General features: G+C 38.2%; 1 long non-coding RNA gene across 1 annotated transcript; it reads left to right on the forward strand.

Moving 5' to 3' along the window:
• The first annotated feature begins 700 nt into the window (after positions 1-700).
• On the forward strand, positions 701-12,401 carry LOC134296642 (uncharacterized). Its single transcript, XR_010003459.1, has 4 exons — positions 701-833; positions 938-1,053; positions 5,858-5,955; positions 11,300-12,401. It is a non-coding gene; the product is annotated as an uncharacterized LOC134296642 (long non-coding RNA).
• The last annotated feature ends 6,806 nt before the right edge of the window (positions 12,402-19,207 follow it).

Genomic DNA, 19,207 nt, shown 5'->3' on the forward strand with positions numbered 1-19,207 from the left:
CTGTTGCTGCAATCATTGCTGTCACCCCTCTTTACCAGACAAAACCCTGCATTTGTGCTCCAGTTCTGACTCCTTGCTTTGCCCTGGTGGTAGCATGTTACTCTCCTCTGGTTCCTGAGAAAAAGGATGGTCATGGTGGACCCAAGGGTTTGCAGTGACAGTGTCCAGTAGCAACAGTGATACAGCTCTGGAGTAGTCCTGCGAGTCATCCAACTGCCCAGGATCCAGTGGAGAGGAACATAACATTGTCACTGCCAGAGCATGAGCAGAGAACCAGAGCACAACCTTGTTTTTTGAGGACGGGATGATGGTAGTGGTTACAGCAGTAGCAATGAGTAAAGTGAGAAATAGGCTAAGCAGTGGCAGGAGAGGGTGAGCCTCCACCCCTTTACTCATCAGTGAACCACTTACTTTTGAGTTATACAAACAGTTCTGGTTTGGATTTGAAATGTGGACAGCAGTATAATTTCAGTGTGGGATATTAGGTAAAGGTAAAGGTTTTCCCCTGACGTTAAGTCCAGTCGTGACCGACTCTGGGGGTTGGTGCTCATCTCCATTTCTAAGCCGAAGAGCCGGCATTGTCCGTAGACACCTCCAAGGTCATGTGGCCGGCAAGGCTGCATGGAGCTCCATTACCTTCCCGCTGGAGCGGTACCTATTTTATCTACTCACATTTGCATGTTTTCGAACTGCTAGGTTGGCAGGAGCTGGGGCTAACAGCGGGCGCTCATTTCGCTCCCAGGATTTGAACCTGGGACCTTTTGGTCTGCAAGTCAGCAGCTCAGCACTTTAACACACTGCGCCACCACCAGGGGCCCATTACAGTATTACAGGTAAATATAATGGCAACAAGGGCATCTCTGAATAGTCTAAATTATGGCTGGGTTGTTTTAGAGCATATAAAAGCTCTCTGTTTGTTTATTTACACTTATTTTAGGCTGCCTCTAAGAGTGGGGCCCTCCCAAAGCAATGTTCATAATTAAGAAAACAATACAAAACTCCACAAGGACAGCTGTTACAGATAAAACCAGCAACCAGAAAAATTCAACAAGTGTGAGTATTCAGAACTTTTCAAAAATTCTATAAAGGAAACACCCAATGAACCTCCAAATGAAGCGCTTTCTTAAGGTGTAGGCACTAACCCCCCCCCCCCCCCCCAAAAAAAGTCTTCTTTTATCTATTCAGAAATTTGTGATGGAGCATTGAAAAGACTTCTAATTGTGATTTCAGAGGATAATGTGATGAAGACAGTTATTCACATAATTTGATCCCCAACTGTTTTATGCTTCTAAAATTAAAACCATTGCTTTACATTGAACTCAGTATTGCATTGACAGCTGCTTTGACTGACAAGAATGACAATTACATCCGTTCCCAGCTTGACCACATTCTGAGAACTTCAGTATGGAGTATTTTCTTCACATGGGCTGTGTGAGTTCTAAATGTAAATACACGTATTTCCAGTGTGGCTGGGAAAGATATGTTGTGACAACTTTTTAGAAATTTGTACTCTCAGGTACTAAATTGCTTGTTACTCTCCTGGTTATTTGCCTAGCTCAGAGCCAGTCTCACCTAATTAAAAAGTATTGGAAGGATTCACAGTCTCAAACCCTGATGAGATAGGATGCTCAGGACATCAAGAGGACTTCTGAGCTTTCTTTTCACATAAATACCTTGCCATGGTCACATTTGCAAAGTTAATTGATGTATAGGTCATGGTAACTTGTGTGAGCCAAGAGACATATTCAGAATAGGTTTTAAATGAGTGTAAATTACACATGGAAACATTAATTAAAGAGGATGAATAGTAAGTGTATGATTTAATTAAATCGGTTCTCAATACATGGTTGGATTAGGCTTTATGAAAAGTTTTTTACTTGTATATATTTATTTGTATTATCTGCTTTATAAAATAATTCCATTCTACAAAATAAATTTATTAATATTACACAAATCTCAGAATTCTATAGCATTGAGGCATGGCAATTAAAGTGGTACCAAACTGCATTAATTCTACCGTGTAGATGCACCCTCGGTTTCTGATATTCAAGTTACTTAGGAACATTTTAGGAATCAGTTTAGTGTGAAATTTGGAATAGAAAATGGAAAACCACCACCTTTCACTAACATCACTGATGGAAACAAGAGAAGAAAGTATTTCATATCCTTTCCATAGCCAGATAAAGATCTGATTTGATCACTCACAAATGTGAAAAAATCCCTTTCGTATGCAAACAGCCCATTTGCTTTATAGCTGCAGCCAAACAGTTGTGCGGCATTTATCATAAAGAGATCTTTTAATCACTGGAGGCTGCCTTTCCATTGTATTGAACAGGTGTTTTCTAATCATGTATCCACTGTGGCACCCAAGTCATTAAATGTGAGCATGATGCATAATAAAAATGTGGTACAGAAATGGATGCATTGTGTATCTTGGTTAGAGTTAGTGGTTTCTTATTATGAGATATGTATAGAGTAGTTGCTGCGACTGAACTGAGGAGAAGCTGGAATTCATTATAGCAGGCCTGAGTGATGTGGTATTTTTTGGCTCTGGTTTGCTTTCGAGAAAAGAGAAGGACACATGAAAGGCTCTTTGTTGAAAATATGCAACCCAGTGTGGTTCCACCAATGTGTAGGCAATCTTCCTTCTCTATTTCTAGGCAGCCTATACTGTAGTTTATTTGGACTCAGCATAAATTGCTTAGAGAGAGAAGAAAGAAAGGTATCTATGCCAAGTTATAAATGACACACAAAACATATAGTCTGGTATCATAGACCAGAGAGAACGAATTGTTGCTGCACTCAAACCTTTCCTGCCTAAGGTAAACTCATGAGAGGTTTTAAAAATAATCAAGCTATGGTTTCAAACCAGCAAAGCAGTGTAAAGGAGGAATCTCTACAAGCCACTCAAAAGATGCTTTTGATTTTTTATTTTATCCCTAAAGTAATTTCCCAGAGTAATTCTCTAAAATGTCACCCTTTTTTATGTACCTGTTAGTCTTCCATATTATTTTAATGTGATCATCAGTTTTGCTCCAAATAAATATGGGGATATTTCACGAAAAATAAATTAAAATATTATTTAATAGTTCCATTTTCACCCAGCCATTGTTCTAAGATGCTCAGAGCATCACATACTAGTAAAAGTGACAGAATCCTACATTATCTTAAAGCCAGGGTTGGAACGGTCCAGCTCCCCAGTATTCCTCTCTTTTAGCCAAGTGGGTTGGAGCTGCTGAGGCCACCAACTTTGGGCCGTGGGGGGGGGGGGGCATAATTCCTACCCTGCCTTAAAGACAAATGCTTTTTGCTTTTGTGGAATGTCAACTTACAGCGTCTGTGAAAATGTATGGCTTAACATTTTTCCTAACAGCAAAAGTGGAAATATATCTTAAAGTGCTCAATAGATGGCTGTTTATGTCAGAGAAAGCTCAGTGCATTTTTGCCTTCTGTAGTTCACAATTCAGTATATTACTCTTGCTCTGATTATCAAAAGAAGAACCCTTGTAGATGAGACCAATGACCTATCTTGGACTTTATAGAAGCAGCATTTTAGATTTTGGTTCTCATACTTATCATCCAACATGGCCATTTACTGGAGGATTCTGAGAACTGTAGTCCAAAAGAAACCCTTTAAAGCTCTAAACAAGCTTATCCAGCAGTATGCTTCCTTGGTCACCAACCTCATGTCAATGGGAAGCCCACAAGCAGAAATGTGAATGCTTCCAACTGACTGATAGTCAGATGTATTCTGCTTTTCTGCCTGTGTGTGTATGTGCACCTTCAAGTCATTTCCAACTTGAAGAACCTACAGCAAATCTGGATTTTCTTGATAAGATTTATCCAGAGAAGGTTTGCAACTACCTTCTTCTGAGGCTGCAAAAGTGTGACTTGCCTTAGAAGACCAGTTGGTTTCTGTGGTTTACTGGGTACTCAAACCTTGGCCCTTCAGAGTTCTAGAGCCCCATCTATAGTGATCATTTAATGTAGTTCGAAACTATACTTCAAGCTAGACAACAAACGCACTACAAAAGAATGCAAAAGAAAGCCCTTAATGCACATCAGTGCTTTGTGGTTTGCGTAATCACCATCACCGGGACTCAAACTGGTTCCAGGATTTCCTATATAATTATCTTCACAGCTAAACCATTTTCTTCCAAAACCAATTTGAAATGTACTTATGTAGTCAATCGAGATATGCCCACAGTCTGGCATTCAAGCTACAAAGTAATTCTGGTCCATATCAGCAATTCTGGTATTAGAGAGAAAATGCAACCATCGTGATTCTTAGGATTTCATCAGACAGAGCAGGGAAAAGTGGGGGAAAGTGGAGGAAAGCAGAGAAACCCATCTTATCCTATTCTCTCATATCTTTCCCCATCTTCTGGGATAGCCAGCCATCCCACATGCTCACCGCATCTTTCTCCCACTTTCTCCCACTTTTTGCTGCTTGAAGTCAGGTAATGCTCAACTCCTGAAGATGGCTGTTAGGCTTCGTTTCCATGCACTGTAGAAATCGAGCCCATAGAGTCCCACCAGAAGTGCCCTTACATCATGTGATGGCCTCTGTGGGACTCCCATGGAACTGCGTTTCCACAGTGCATGGAAATGAAACCTAGCAGCCATCTGATGAGGTCCTTAGTCACCACTGATGCCAGATTCCAATCCCTTTGTTGATCATTATTATATCCTTTTGTTATAAAATCCAGTTTTACTATGTTATTTACATTTCATATCATCACTTAAGTTAACATTAAATCGTAACAAAAATAAATGAACAAGGATTTCCTTTCTTGGTTAATACTACTAGAAATGCAAATCACTTCAAGATTAGTTTTTCAAAAGATACAGAATGTTAATGATACCGCCAACACTGATCCAGTCATAATTGCAAGCAGTATTTGCAATGCATGATTGAAGACTTAATAGCTCTTTTTAGGTTAACATCTGGATATCGCTAAGAGAGAATATAATGTTTTGTGAAGCATTTTTATTAAACCAAAACAATAGCTATGTTACAAACTTGCATCATTGTCACACTCAAGGCAGCAGAGCACCAAGAACCATACACGGAGGCCAATAAACTATCTAATATCTTTATTAAGGAAATATATAAGAATGATAAAAGCAAGTAAAAAATATAGTCCAGAAGCAGACCTTTCAAATAAGGTCAAATATAGTCCAGAAATAGTTTGTCCAATAAATGATATTAGAGTCCAAAGATAAAATCCAAATAACCGAAACACACACTATTGCCAAGCAATAGTGTGGGGAATTGTCCAGGGTCTTTCAAGGTCCAAGGTAAAATCCACAACAAGGCTGGAACAAAAACTTGATTCTAGGAACAAGGTCCGTGACTAAGAACAAGGCAAGGCAATTCTTGAAATACTTGAATAAGCAAGGCAAGGAAACTGGATTTGCGGACTTTGCGAAGTCCACACAAGGCTGGAACACGATTTCACTCCTGAAGCTGCTCTGTTGTCTCCGCACGGAATCAACCGTGCCAGGCACCTTTAACTGGGTCTCGTTCTCCCGCCAAACAGGTGTCCAGTGTTCTCTTTCCCTAGAGAACAAGAAACGAAACCCAACTGTCCAGATGTGAGACTCCCTGGATTTTCCCAGGGGAAACATGTCTAATCAGTGTCTTGTTTGGCTGCAATTCTTAAGCTCCTGCGAACCCGCTCTTTCACTCCCCTGTCTGCAGCAAAGGACTGTCTCCTAGCGAAGGGAGGTGAAAGCTGCTCAAGGTCTGTGTTAATTGGTTTTTGGGCAAGAACATCAACATCAGACATCTGGAAGGATTCCGGCTGTTGTTGATCCGAAGAAAACCCCATGTTTTCATCCTCATCTGCCACAGGGACACTAGGAGCGGGACTACAAAACCCATGAGGCATCACAATCATCATCATCATCATCATCTGTGTTGCATATATACCATATACATACAACCTGAAGGTAATTTTATACAACAATATTTTTCATAATTCTGTACATGAAACAAAGTTTGTGTGCATTGCACTATCAGGAAGCAAAGGCTTCACTTTTTCAGTCACCCACATGGAAAATTTTGGAGTATTTAAAATTTCGGAATTCCAGATTCTCAAAATTATTTTAACATATTGTATATAATTATCTTTGGGCTACGTGTATGTCTGTATTAAGGCTGTGTGATCGATACAAAAATGTATCAAAACTCATTACAAAATGAGGGGGTGCTGGCGTTTCAATTCTAAAGCGTTTCTAAAGTGTTTTAGTCGAAATTTTGTTACTATACAGAGAGTAACAAAATTTTGTTACTTTATTGTTATAGTAATTGTGTAAGTGGGGAAGCTTCAGGGGCTCTTTTCTCCCTCACTTTTACAGCTATTTGGGTAGAGCTTGCTACAATAGTAGAACACATTTATCACTGTAGGCCCATCAAGTTTCAGATCGTTTCACTTATTCACGGATATTGGGGAATTTCCAAAGATTTTATAAACAACATTTTTTAAAAAACTACAAGTACTACATCCTTCAATTTTCTATACAATGACATAAGACAACAGGTCCAACTTTCAGAAATATTCATACATCTACTGATTTCAGGGAGATTTTAAAATTTTTGACAAAAACATTTTTTTAAAAAGAAGCCACAACAGCTATCTCATTGAATGTCTCTCATATTAACCAATAAAACACCCTTCCATTTAGGGATTTCTTTCCAGCGCAGAGATTTACTTACTAGAAGCATCAGTCAGTCCTCCTCTTTGGAAATTCAACTATTTATTGGAACTCTGCCTGGCTGCTTCTACGGAGGGACACATCTCTTCCCCCTCCTGATTGGGGCTTTCTGATGCTGAGCAGAATTTTGGGAAATATAGTTTAGGGCAGGGCCTTTTGAATTCTCTGGCATAGGATGCCTTGCCTTCCCAAACTATGTTTCCCAGAATTCTGTGCTTTCTCAGTCTCTTTCCCAGCAAACTCTGCTTTCTCCCTGCTGCTTCCCTCTCCTAATGGCAAGAGGCCATTAATTTTAAAAGAAAAGGCAGACTTTTTGGCTTGGCTTTGCTTTCTTGCACTGAAAATAAAACTAATGTGAGGCTTCTGAGATTTAAAAAATTCAAACAAAAAGTTTTGGGTAAGTTTTGATTCTTAGGTTTTTGGCGCAGGCCATGACTGCACGTCAGACATTTTTTTTTTAATTTCTTGATTTCCAAAGTGAAAAGGGTTAAAAAGAAAAGGGTAAAAGCATGGGGAAAAGCTGGTGGGATATTGGGAAGTGGTTTGAGTATTGGGGGGGGGTAGCGTGGGAAAGGGGGTAAAGGATGTTTTCTGAAATGTTCCTTCCTCTTCCTCGTGGGACTGTTTGAAAGTTGTCTTAATTATGGTTTGTTGTTTTTATTTTCATCGAATCCAAGGAACCATGTTTTCTTTCTGGTTTCTTTATTCTTGATGGATGAATTTTAAAAAATTGACATGACTTATGACAACTATCAAAAAAATTGCACACCCCAATGTGTATATGTAAATGTTTAAAAAAAAACAAATCTAAAATCCAGAACATTTTTGGTCTCAAGCACTTCAGATAAGATACACTAAAACTAATCATAACTTATTATGTCCAAACATCAGAATGAAAGTATTACTTTTAAATGCCAAGGAGAAATGGAAGAAGGCAGCCAGGAGAAATCTGGGGAAGTGAAATGCTTTTTAAACCTCCTAGTCCTACTTAATGTGCTGATATTGTAATAATGAACATTAACAAGTAACAATTGACCTCCTTCAGCTGTGATAAGTGCTACTTATTTTTAAACTGGTTTGTGTGCTATTCTTTGAAGCAGGAGAAATCCCTCTTGAATTCTGGTCTCCAGAACTAGACACAGTATTCCAGCTGACATCTGACCAAAGGAGAATAGAGTGGTCTTCTGTTGACACACTAGAACTGCATTTGGCTTTTTAATCAACTTGAGCTTTTCTCAGGACAGAGAAAGGCTGCAAATGTCACTCATAAAATGAATTAAACAAATAAATTAGGTTTTGTTCAACAGAGCTGTGTACCCTTTTGCTCTAAAAATCAAAACCTAGTCCTGCCCACTCCAACTAAGAACGATTAGATCAGGGTCAAGTGTAAACAAATATAGCTGCCATTTGGTTGCAGATTTTGTTCCACAGTGATTGACTGACCTGTAAACCCATTTCATTTAAGTACAGTAGAGTCTCACTTATCCAACACTCGCTTATCCAACGTTCTGGATTATCCAATGCATTTTTGTAGTCAATGTTTTCAATATATCGTGATATTTTGGTGCTAAATTCATAAATACAGTAATTACTACATAGCATTACTGCATATTGAACTACCTTTTCTGCCAAATTTGTTGTCTAACATGATGTTTTGGTGCTTCATTTGTAAAATCATAACCTAATTTGATGTTTAATAGGCTTTTCCTTAATCCCTCCTTATTATCCAACATATTCGCTTATCCAACATTCTGCCGGCCCGTTTATGTTGGATAAGTGAGACTCTAGTGTAGTTAATTGTGTACTGTTGATCAACATCATAATATTTAGGTCTATTTTCCCTTTCTGCAAACTACAGTAGAGTCTCACTAATCCAAGCCTCGCTTATCCAAGCCTCTGGATAATCCAAGCCATTTTTGTACTCAATGTTTTCAATATATCGTGATATTTTGGTGCTAAATTCGTAAATACAGTAATTACAACATAACATTACTGCGTATTGAACTACTTTTTCTGTCAAATTTGTTGTATAACATGAAGTTTTGGTGCTTAATTTGTAAAATCATAACCTAATTTGATGTTTAATAGGCTTTTCCTTAATCCCTCCTTATTATCCAAGATATTCGCTTATCCAAGCTTCTGGGATGGACTAAGTTCTTGCCTTTTGTCAATCTATTCAGATGTGGCTCCTTTATATACATATATAAAAGTTAAGGTACAGTAACTACTTTGACCCATGGAAAAGTCCATCAAGGTTTTTTGGGTTGATTTTTTGACTAAATTTCTAGAATTATGCAAGTGTATTCACACAATATTCAATATTACATACGTATAGATATGACATTGTTGTCTTTGCTAGTGCCCCCAACCAGCAAATTGAGTGATATTTCTAGAAGCAAAATAGAACAAGAGTGACCTAGTGGTTCATCTAACTGACTCTTTCATACTATCCTCCTTCTTACATTGCAATTTATTCATTTTAAAAAATGAGAAAAATTCACACTTGTATCTGGCAGGCACTGCACATGATGTTCCAGGATTCCAAACACAGTGTACCTTCACAGCAAACAGCATCAACACAGATATGCGGGAAATATTTTCCACTCACTCCACCACCTACTGCATTAGTGGAACAAATACACATTTCATGACACAATATGTCCCAGTTCCTGCATTTCCAACACCCTGGGGTTATTGGATCTTCTCTGGCAAGGAAAAGAAGATTTGTTTGCATATTGATGTCAGATCTGAGCAAAGGTCACTTAATCAGACGACAAACTGTTGCACTGGAACACTATGAGCATCCAATAGTCAGTTTATGTCTTTGTGGCAGTTGTGTTTTCCTGGTGCATAGCATGACTTTGACATGCCCTCCAATACTTCATAGGTTAAAACTTAGACATTTGTGGCCAAGCAACATTAGGTTGTGATTATCATCAACAACACTTGTTGTGATTATGATGGCAAAGGCTACTCATGAGAAAGCTTGGAGAAGCTGTGGTAGTTTGCTTTTGCCAGAGCCTGCCAGAAAAGGCAATATTCCCCCCTCCAGGTCCTCTTCAGAACTGGGAGCTCAAGCTACCAGAACCAGTTACTCCAATTAAAATGCTAGCAAGGCTGTTTGGCAAAGTCTGTGGTCAAGTGATTGCCAATAGCTTCAACTAATGGTTTCATCCAAATGAAGCACAGGCTTGTCAGCAAGCAATGTACTGACCAAAGCAACATTTAGTGACAAGATGATTCCAGCAACAAAGGAAACCACAGCAAGGGCAGTTGGCAAGGGAAGCCCTGTGGGGTTGAACTTCATGAAGGAAGAGAAGCAACTATGTACAGCTAGGATGAATAATAATTTAAAGAGAGCCCAATTCTTTGCCCAAATCCAACCAAAGCATGGTTTTCCTGTAATGCTATTATACCTGTGGGATGGGGAAACTTTTGCCAGCTGTTAATGAACAACCTGGAGGCATGCAGTTGCTTGGTACGTGTATTGACACTTTCTGTCTGTTGAGTGGTCATAAAGTCTATTCTGTTTGCTTTCTTGCTGGTTTGATTTCTAACCCAATTTCCCCCCTAAATGGGAGGGGGAGAAATGTTACAATATTAAAACACCTAACTAAAATACAATTGTCCTGCTGGTTTATCATTTGACTCTGAGAAATTTTATCAAGGCAACAATAAAGGCATGCAATTTCCATCTTTTGAACATCCATAGGATCCACAGGGTTTTGACGGTTGAGATTTCCCATCTGCTTGTTCAGGCCTTAGTTATTGTCATGCTTGGATGATGGTAATAGTTGGACAATGGAAATGCAGTTTTGCTTTTCTGCTTTCTTTTTTCTCTGGTTTAAATAATAATAATAATAATAATAATAATAATAATAATAATAATAATAATAATAATAATAAATAAACAATAAACATTGACAAAATTACGATCTGTCAACTGCAAAAGGCCACCTTACTGAGATCTGCACGCATCATCCGAAAATACATCACATAGTCCTAAACACTTGGGAAGTGTTCGAATTGTGCTTTTTGTGATATGAAATCCAGCATATATATCTCATTTGCTGTGTCTTTGTGTTAATAATAATAATAATAATAATAATAATAATAATAATAATAATAATAATAATAATAATAATAATAATACCTTTATTTCTATCCCACCCTCTCTCCCCGAGTGGACTCAGGGAGGTTAACAACAAATATTGGCAAACATTTAATGCTGTAAACACTAGACCAGGACAAATATCCCAAACCACCCAGACCCAAAACGTACCCACATCTACATCAAAAGTAATAACACATTATCAAAAATTAAACAATAACATAACAAATATACGATTTCATGACTTACATTGGGAAGAAACAAAGCAAGATTCTAAACAGAACAAAATAAGGTTTAAAATATTACAAATTTTGCAACTGGCAGCCAGAGTGGCCAATCATTTCCACCTCATGGTAACACTATGCATGGTAATCTATGCCTCTTCCTCTCCTTACAGTTTAATCCAGAACAATGCTATCTTGTTGTTTTAAATCTTCTTAAACATTTAAATGTTCCTTCTCCTTGTAGATGCCTTCATTGGCTACCGGTTCAGGCCAGGACCCATTTCATACTTTTGGTTCTGGTATTTAAGGCTCTGTGCATTAACATCCCCCAGTACCTGGCAGTTTGGCAAGCATGGTATGCAGGATATAGGAATTTAACATCCACAGGTAAGGGATTATTGTCTATTCCACTAATGCGCACTTCTCTGTCAAGACCGGAAGACTTTCAAGACCTTGTTCCATATCTGTAGAATAGTCTTCCTTTGGATCTCTGGCTAGAGGTGGATATCACCTATTTTTGGAAAGGGCTGAAGACTTTCCACTTTGATTTGCTAGATTAAGCTGCTGAATTGTGCCCACTATGATGAGTAGTGACCAGAGGGGTCTTACAGATTTCATTTCATGTATATTAAAAGTGTTGTGTTCTTAGTTCCTGATTCCAGATGATGATGTTTTGTCTTTTGGTGACAAAAGGGCATTATAAATCACCATCATTATTTTGCTTGCCCTCGAAGAATAACAAGGAGTGGTCCAACTTGGCCTCCCTTGGAAGGGAACTCAAAGCTTAGGAATACCCATTGAGATGTCTTATTTTAGCATCTTTTGTGGGGCATTATCTTTAGCTGTGGATAATTAGATTTACACTGCTGAACCCTTGGCACACATGCGACCTGAAACACCACTACCTGCTGGATAGATGTAAATCTCCTGTATTTCTCTGACTAGTCTTCTCTGCATGCTTAAACCAAAGGTGCCAGATATCAACTACCCCACTAAAGAAAAGCATTATCTATTTCATGATCTCATGCAAAAAGATAGTTATTCCCATAGTCTTCTGCCCATTATATGAGGGAATAAAGATTTCTGTGCAGCATTCCCCTGCTGTATGTGCACTTTGTGAACTATTCTTGAGAATTATTCTGTATAGAAATGTATGTAGCTTTCCTGAGCAAACCTTTCCTATAACCACATTTCTTCCACAAGAAACACATTTTCTGCACATAATATAATATATTTTGTGTACACCCCCTTTATGTTAAATTGTTTGTTTTGCACACAAAAATTGAATACATGCAATTATGTGTAGAATGGCTCTCAATACACCAGAGGGAAAAAATGTAAAAATCTTGCTGAGAGTTATTATTCTTCATATTTGGGAAACCCTTTTCTGTTCAAGGAAATGGATTCTCTTTCAATTCCTGGGTAAAACTTAAACTTTTTAACAGATGTAATAATAACATTACAGATAATCTGAGTCATGTAGGTGCAGAAGCCTTCCTAGTGTTGCATTAATGTGCATTATAGGTTTGCACAGTATTTTTTTCAATGAGAAGGAAATGTCCAATTGCCTGTTTCTCTTTCTCTCTTGGATTTTTTTAAACATTCTCCAAGGATACCAAACACAATTCTTAAAAATCCTTTTTATAAGAAAACAACAACAAACAATCTTGTGACTCTCATTCTGGCATGAAATGACTGTATTATAATCTACATAAATTTATTCTTTTTTAATTACAGAAACTTGAGCCAACAGGATATGCCATAAAGTTTACTGTTCATTACTTATTTAGGCCATCTGGAACACAAGTATATAAGTGCAATTACAAATGTATAAATAAAGTATTTGTTGTGAATGTCTGAGTAATGAAAGTATGATTCAGCTGAATCACCTTTGTGCCAAATACCCTCTGGCGCTTCCAGACAGCACTAAATCACGAGTTTTAAACAGGGGCAAAAAAAATCCCAGGACTTCAGAAGGGGTCCCCATACAAACCTGTTAGTCCTGGGATTTCTGCCTCCGTTGTGCAGATTTGCTGCTTTGTCCCGAGATTTAAAGGCTCCCAAGATGGCTGCTGTGGGACTTCTGCTGGAAACTTCAAAAGCATTTTTAAAGCCCTGGGATGTGGATATATGGATATACAGATATGAGGACCTCTGCAAAAGTTCCATTATTTGTCCTGGCCAGAAAAACTCTGTCCTCCAAATGTTTCATGAAGTATCTGCCACACAAACAAACCTAATGGGGTAGAACCACTTCTGCCCAAGTCAGCACTGCACAATGAAACAGGAACACACACTTTCAAGCCAGGAACAGAACTTTTTCATTATTGACACTTTTTAGAGCCTGGCTGCCTGACTATCTGTCCAGACAGATTTGGTTGTGTACTTGTGGCATGGAACAATGGGGTGCTGTTCCTGGGTTACACATGGCTGTTTCTGTTCACCACCTGCATGACCTTGGCTGTCAGTATTTACATTCCTCTCCAGCACATCCATGTCCCAACAGCCAATAGTAAGTTTTTGCCATTTACTAAACTGTACCCATGTTATCAGCATACACCCAATGAGGAACCAACATGTATAACCCGGCAACATCATCCTGTTGTTCCCTGGCACAAGTACACTATGAAACCTTCTGCACAGATGGCCATACAACAAGGTCTGACTAACTACAGTAATGATGACATCCTGTTCCTGGTTTGAAAGTATCTGTTCCTGGTTCATTGTGTACCACTTAATGTGAAAGTACTTGTTGCACCCCAGGAATTTCATTTTTCTGCCATAAACTTCATTAAACAGGTGAAGGACGAAGTTCCTCTTCCCAGGACAAAGTTTCTGCCTTCTACTCAAGTGTCGTCTTCTTTTTAGGAACTGACCAATCACGAATAAACATCTAAAACCCAGAAACAAACCCAGATAAAAATTCTGTGATTTCTGATTGCAGGGACATACAGACATGCAAAGATCAGGATATCTGGCTAAAAACCACGATATTCCTGCACCTGGAAATCTTGCGTTTTTTGCCTTTTGTAGTGATTGCTTCCAGGTTTACATGGAACGGCGTGTGACCACCTTTCTGATAGCTGCGGGAGCTCCTGGGATAAAGGTACTGTCTGGATGGGCCCTAAAACTGATTTTAAAAGAAAATAACGTAATAGTTTCAACAGTACACATTCTGAAATAATCTTGCAAATGTGCAAGTAAAACATTTAAAATATAGTAACCAGCACAAAACTCTGTATGCACATGAAGATTATTTCAATTTATTTTGTCAGATAATGTTGCAAAATCAAGGTTGAATTTTTTATATTCCAGATTCAAATTGTTTCTCTGTTCCCATGAATTATGTTAACCTCATAAACAGTGGGCCCTGGGATTTAATTCCATGACCCCTCATGGATACCAAAATCTGTGAATTCTCAAGTCCCACAATATACAATGGTGTAGTAAAATGATATCCCTTATATTAAATGGCAACATCAAAATTCACTTTTTGAGATCTTCAAGCTATGAATGGCTATATAAAAGCCATGACTACGTAGGAACAACTGTCCCGCAAACATTAGAAAATGTGGTCAGTCCATGACCACATTATAAACCAGATAAGCTTAATATTTTCAAAGCCAAGTTGGAAAAGTTGCCACTTTGGATTGTAAAGGCCAAATTTATCCACCAATATGACCAGTGAAAGTTATGAAAGCTATGAAAGATAGGCTTCATGGGGTGTTGCCCAGAAACTTTCCATGAGCAGCAAGCAGCAGTAAACAAGAAGACCTTGTCTCAAGTGACATATGAGAACTGCAGCCTTTGCCTTAGAGACATGCCTGGGGTCTCCCCATGTTGCAAAGCAACGCCGGAATGAACCTAGTGATCCTTTCCTCCCTCTTCTGTCCAGAATGTCCTGAATTCACCTTCTAGAACTATGAGTCAATTTATTAGGATGCTGAAAGTACTGGCAAAGGTTGTGGACGTTGTTAACACACTGCATCTTAACTGGGTTCAGAGGGTTGAACCTGGCATAGGGTTGAGGACAGGGACACCCTATCCTCTACAAATAAGCCTTAAAATAAACAGAAATAGAGGCAGGGTTCCAAAATTATTTTTGAAATGCTGTTTCATAACTACTGTGGCTACCAAGTGAGGTTACTGATGTGAGGTTACAAACAGCCAGCCTGCCCACACGCATACATCTTACATAACAAAACAGTTCGCCAAAGTGGGATAGATGGACAGAGATTGATACATGATAGATAATAATAATAGTTCTATTTCTTTCCCATCTCTCCTCATAACTCGAGGCAGGTTACAGCATTACTAAAATATAAACAAACACATAAACATTTTAAAACACTCCATAAAATACACATATTAAAACATAGATATAGATAGATAGATAGATAGATAGATAGATAGATAGATAGATAGATAGATAGATAGATATTCATTCCTAATAGTGGTTACACTGGGTCTCTAACTTGTTTGTTGTATACAAATGAAATACTACAGTCCAGCTTCTGTGGAGGTAGGAATGATTTCAATTCAGGCTACCCACACTACAGAATTATAACAGATACCACATGAAATGCCTTGGCTTAATGCTCTAGAATTCTTGGACTTGCAGTTTTGTGAGATATTTACCCTTCCCTGTGGGAGAACTCTGGTGTCGCACAAACTGCAAATTCCAGAATTCTATAGACTGAAGTTATAGCAGTTAGTGGTGTCAAGTTGCAAATTCTGCAGTATATATGGACTCCAAATTAAGGTTTGACTCTCATAAAGGGAAGCCTATAGAAGCCTATCTCTTTTCTTATTCTCCCCCTTTCCTACCACTTCCCTGCCTTTTTCTTGAAGTCTTCTTCACCTGTTCAGTACAGGCAGCTAAACTGTCAACTCAGCAATTAGCAATGTTAAACCAAGGATTAATTGGTTGTGTGAATTTCCCCCACAATCTGTGGCACCAGCAAAACAAGCAAACATGATGCAAACAACACTCATTCTTCTGTAAGGCAGGTTAGGAACCCTGCCCCAGATTTCCAGTTTTGTAAGGTCAACATCTACTGGAATGTGCTGCAAAGACTTTTTATTGAGACTGCATGCTATGTCAGTGTGCAAGATGAGACTTGGTGAATGATAAGAATTCAGAAAAGGCACTCTGCAGTTCTTTGTAACCTAAGTCATCTCCTGGGGCTATCTCTGACATATAACTTTTAGACAGAAATGCTAAAGAACCCCAATGAAAATGTTTCCCTAATGCTTTTCTACCAGTCAAGTCATGTTTCTGCACCCTTCATCAATCCCTCTCTCAATACTTGGCAAGCAAACTATATGTTATCTCACTTACATTATTGTGTAGTGCTCCCAAAAGAGATTGGTGATAGATTTTTCACCCTTTGGGCATCATGTGTCAATTAGCAGCTGACCTGCATTTAATCTTGGATTTTGGAAGAAGTCATTCAGCACAGTAGTAAAAGAACAACCAGACCAAAGTCTCTCCATGTACACACTTCTCTCCATCCACACTTCAAGGAGCAAACATAAGCACAACCTAAAACCCAAGCTTTAAAAACAAGGAGTTATAAGTCACATATATAGCTACTATAACAAGGGGTTTTTTTTGTAATTAGGGCACTCAAAATGTTGCAAAAATAATGAAACAAGTGGGAATGGTATTATTTTTATCATTGAAAAAAGTGATTTAAGTAGCTCCCCTGTTATTTCTCAAAGATCTTACCTTTAAAGAGCATCTTAAGAGACTTTTTGCCAGTGTCATAGCAGTCCCATATTTAATTCCCCAGTGAAAATAACAAAAGTAACAATAAGGTAATGAGCAATACAATGTGTTTCTTTTTAAAAACTGAATTATGTTTTAAAATACTGTATCAAATAAAAGAGATTAATTAATTTTTACACTTTCTGAATTACAGTCAGACCTTCACATTTGCAGGTTTGACGTTTGTGGATTTGATTACTCATTCGTTTGATTAAAATATTCTCTTTAGGTCCTTCTGTGCAATTTCATGGTCAGCTTCCAGTATAAGTTGATCACAGAATTATACTGGAGAACCTAAACATTCCTAGAGAGATGTTTTCTCAGGTGAAAAAAAAATGGAATTTCCTAGTGGGGAAACGAATAAAAATAAGGGAGAAACCCCTAGTGGGGGTTGGTGCTCATCTCCATTTCTAAGCTGAAGAGCTGGCGTTGTCTGTAGCCACCTCCAAGGTCATGTGGCCAGCATGACTGCATGGAGCGTCACCTTCCCACCAGAGCAGTACTTATTGATCTACTCACATTTGCATGTTTTCAAACTGCTAGGTTGACAGAAGCTAGGGCTAACAGCGGGAGCTCACCCCACTCCCTGGATTCGAACTGCCAACCTTTTCATCAGCAATCTCAGCAGCTCAACGGTTTTACCTGCTGCACTATCGGGGGCTCCTAAACCCAGTGTGTTTCCCCCAAAATGTTTCCAGATTGCATTTCCCGTATTACGTCCTTATTAGCTATGCTAAACCAGTGCTGGTGTACAGAGAAGAGGGAGAGCTCACAAGACACATGTGAAAATATCCTCTTAAGCATCTGATTTTCTGTGAATATTTATGCTAGATATGTTTATGTGAGTTTCCAAACTTTGAAAGAAGGTGGCTGACAAGGCCAACTTTGTGTATCCCATCAACTTAGGCTATTTGGGGTTAACTAGAAGAGCCTGTCTGGTCCTCTGGATAAAATTTCAAATAGCTCATCTGTTTCCTTCTAGTGTGTTCACTATATTTGTTCATTTGGATAGATGGGCACATGATGACAGCAAGGGGAGGGAAAGGCTGCAATTTGAGATGGACTAGTAGTGACACTACGTGACACAAGTCCACCTGACTTATTTCTTTTCCATTGGATGTTGAACCCTTTGACCAAGTCTCTAAAAAAAGAGGTCAAGTATATCTAAGGATCAAATGTATGACTGCATTTATAATTGTCATATGATTAGTTTGAGAGCGGACTGGTAATATTTTAAAGAAACTTTGGGAGGAACTTGTATAGCAAATACTACTGGGATGGATAGGGCATATATTAGAGAGGGAGCGAGTCCAGTTGACTGAACTTGACTTGAAAGGAAGAAAGCTATGCCAATGTTGAACAAATGAACTGATATTTTTATTCGTTTTACAAATGTGCATGCCTATGCAAACTCCGTCTCACTGACAGTGGCACTAGTACTTGTTTACTGAAGTGAAGATGATGTGCAACTGCATTTGCCTGGAGTGAAACAAATGAGGCTTCAGTCAATCTTGATGGAAGCTCCATATCTATACACAAAATAAAAGTGAAAATCTCAAAAATCTATAAAATTTTACTGGAATGGAACACAGAGATGGAATTGGTAAAAAAAATAACATGACCAAATGGTCCAAAGATATAGGAAGGTCCATACAAATGGAGGAATGGGAAGCATGCTGGGGCAGGAAACTAAAATTAACATATGCATACCAATTAAAAGAGAACTGGATGAAGATGTTCTATAGGTGGTATATCACCCCTAAAAAATTAGGAATGATTAACAAAACTAAAAAATTTAACTGCTGGAAATGCAGTGAAAAAGAAGGAACATTCCACCACATATGGTGGGAATGTAAAAAAGCTAAAGAATATTGGACTAAGATACATGAAACAATACAAAAAATGTTGAATACAAAATTTAAAAAAACTCCCAGAACTATATCTGTTAGGAATTTTTACAGAATCCCGAGACATGAATGAGGAGAAATTAATGACATACCTAACTATCTCGGCTAGAATGACTTACGCCAGATACTGGAGACAAAAAGAAATCCCCAAGAAAGAGGACTGGCTAATTAAAGTAGCCGAAATAAAAAATATGGATAGATTAACCTATTTAATAGCAAAAAAAACCAGGGTAGACCAAGAAAAGAAACAAATTGGCAACAGATAGAAAATTATCTTGAAGTTAATAAAGTTATTAAAAAAGATTTAAAAAATAGAGAATTTATTAATTTTTACTAAATATAAAAATGGAACACTATATTAAGACCCAAGAATGGGTTGAAACCTCCCACCAGAACCATGAAGAAGAAAACAAATAGTAGAAACAGGGAATAAAGAAGCGAGTGAAGATAAAGAAGACGAAATCCCTAATAGAGA

The sequence above is a fragment of the Anolis carolinensis genome, chromosome 2 (assembly GCF_035594765.1).
Source record: "Anolis carolinensis isolate JA03-04 chromosome 2, rAnoCar3.1.pri, whole genome shotgun sequence".
NCBI lineage: Eukaryota > Metazoa > Chordata > Lepidosauria > Squamata > Dactyloidae > Anolis > Anolis carolinensis.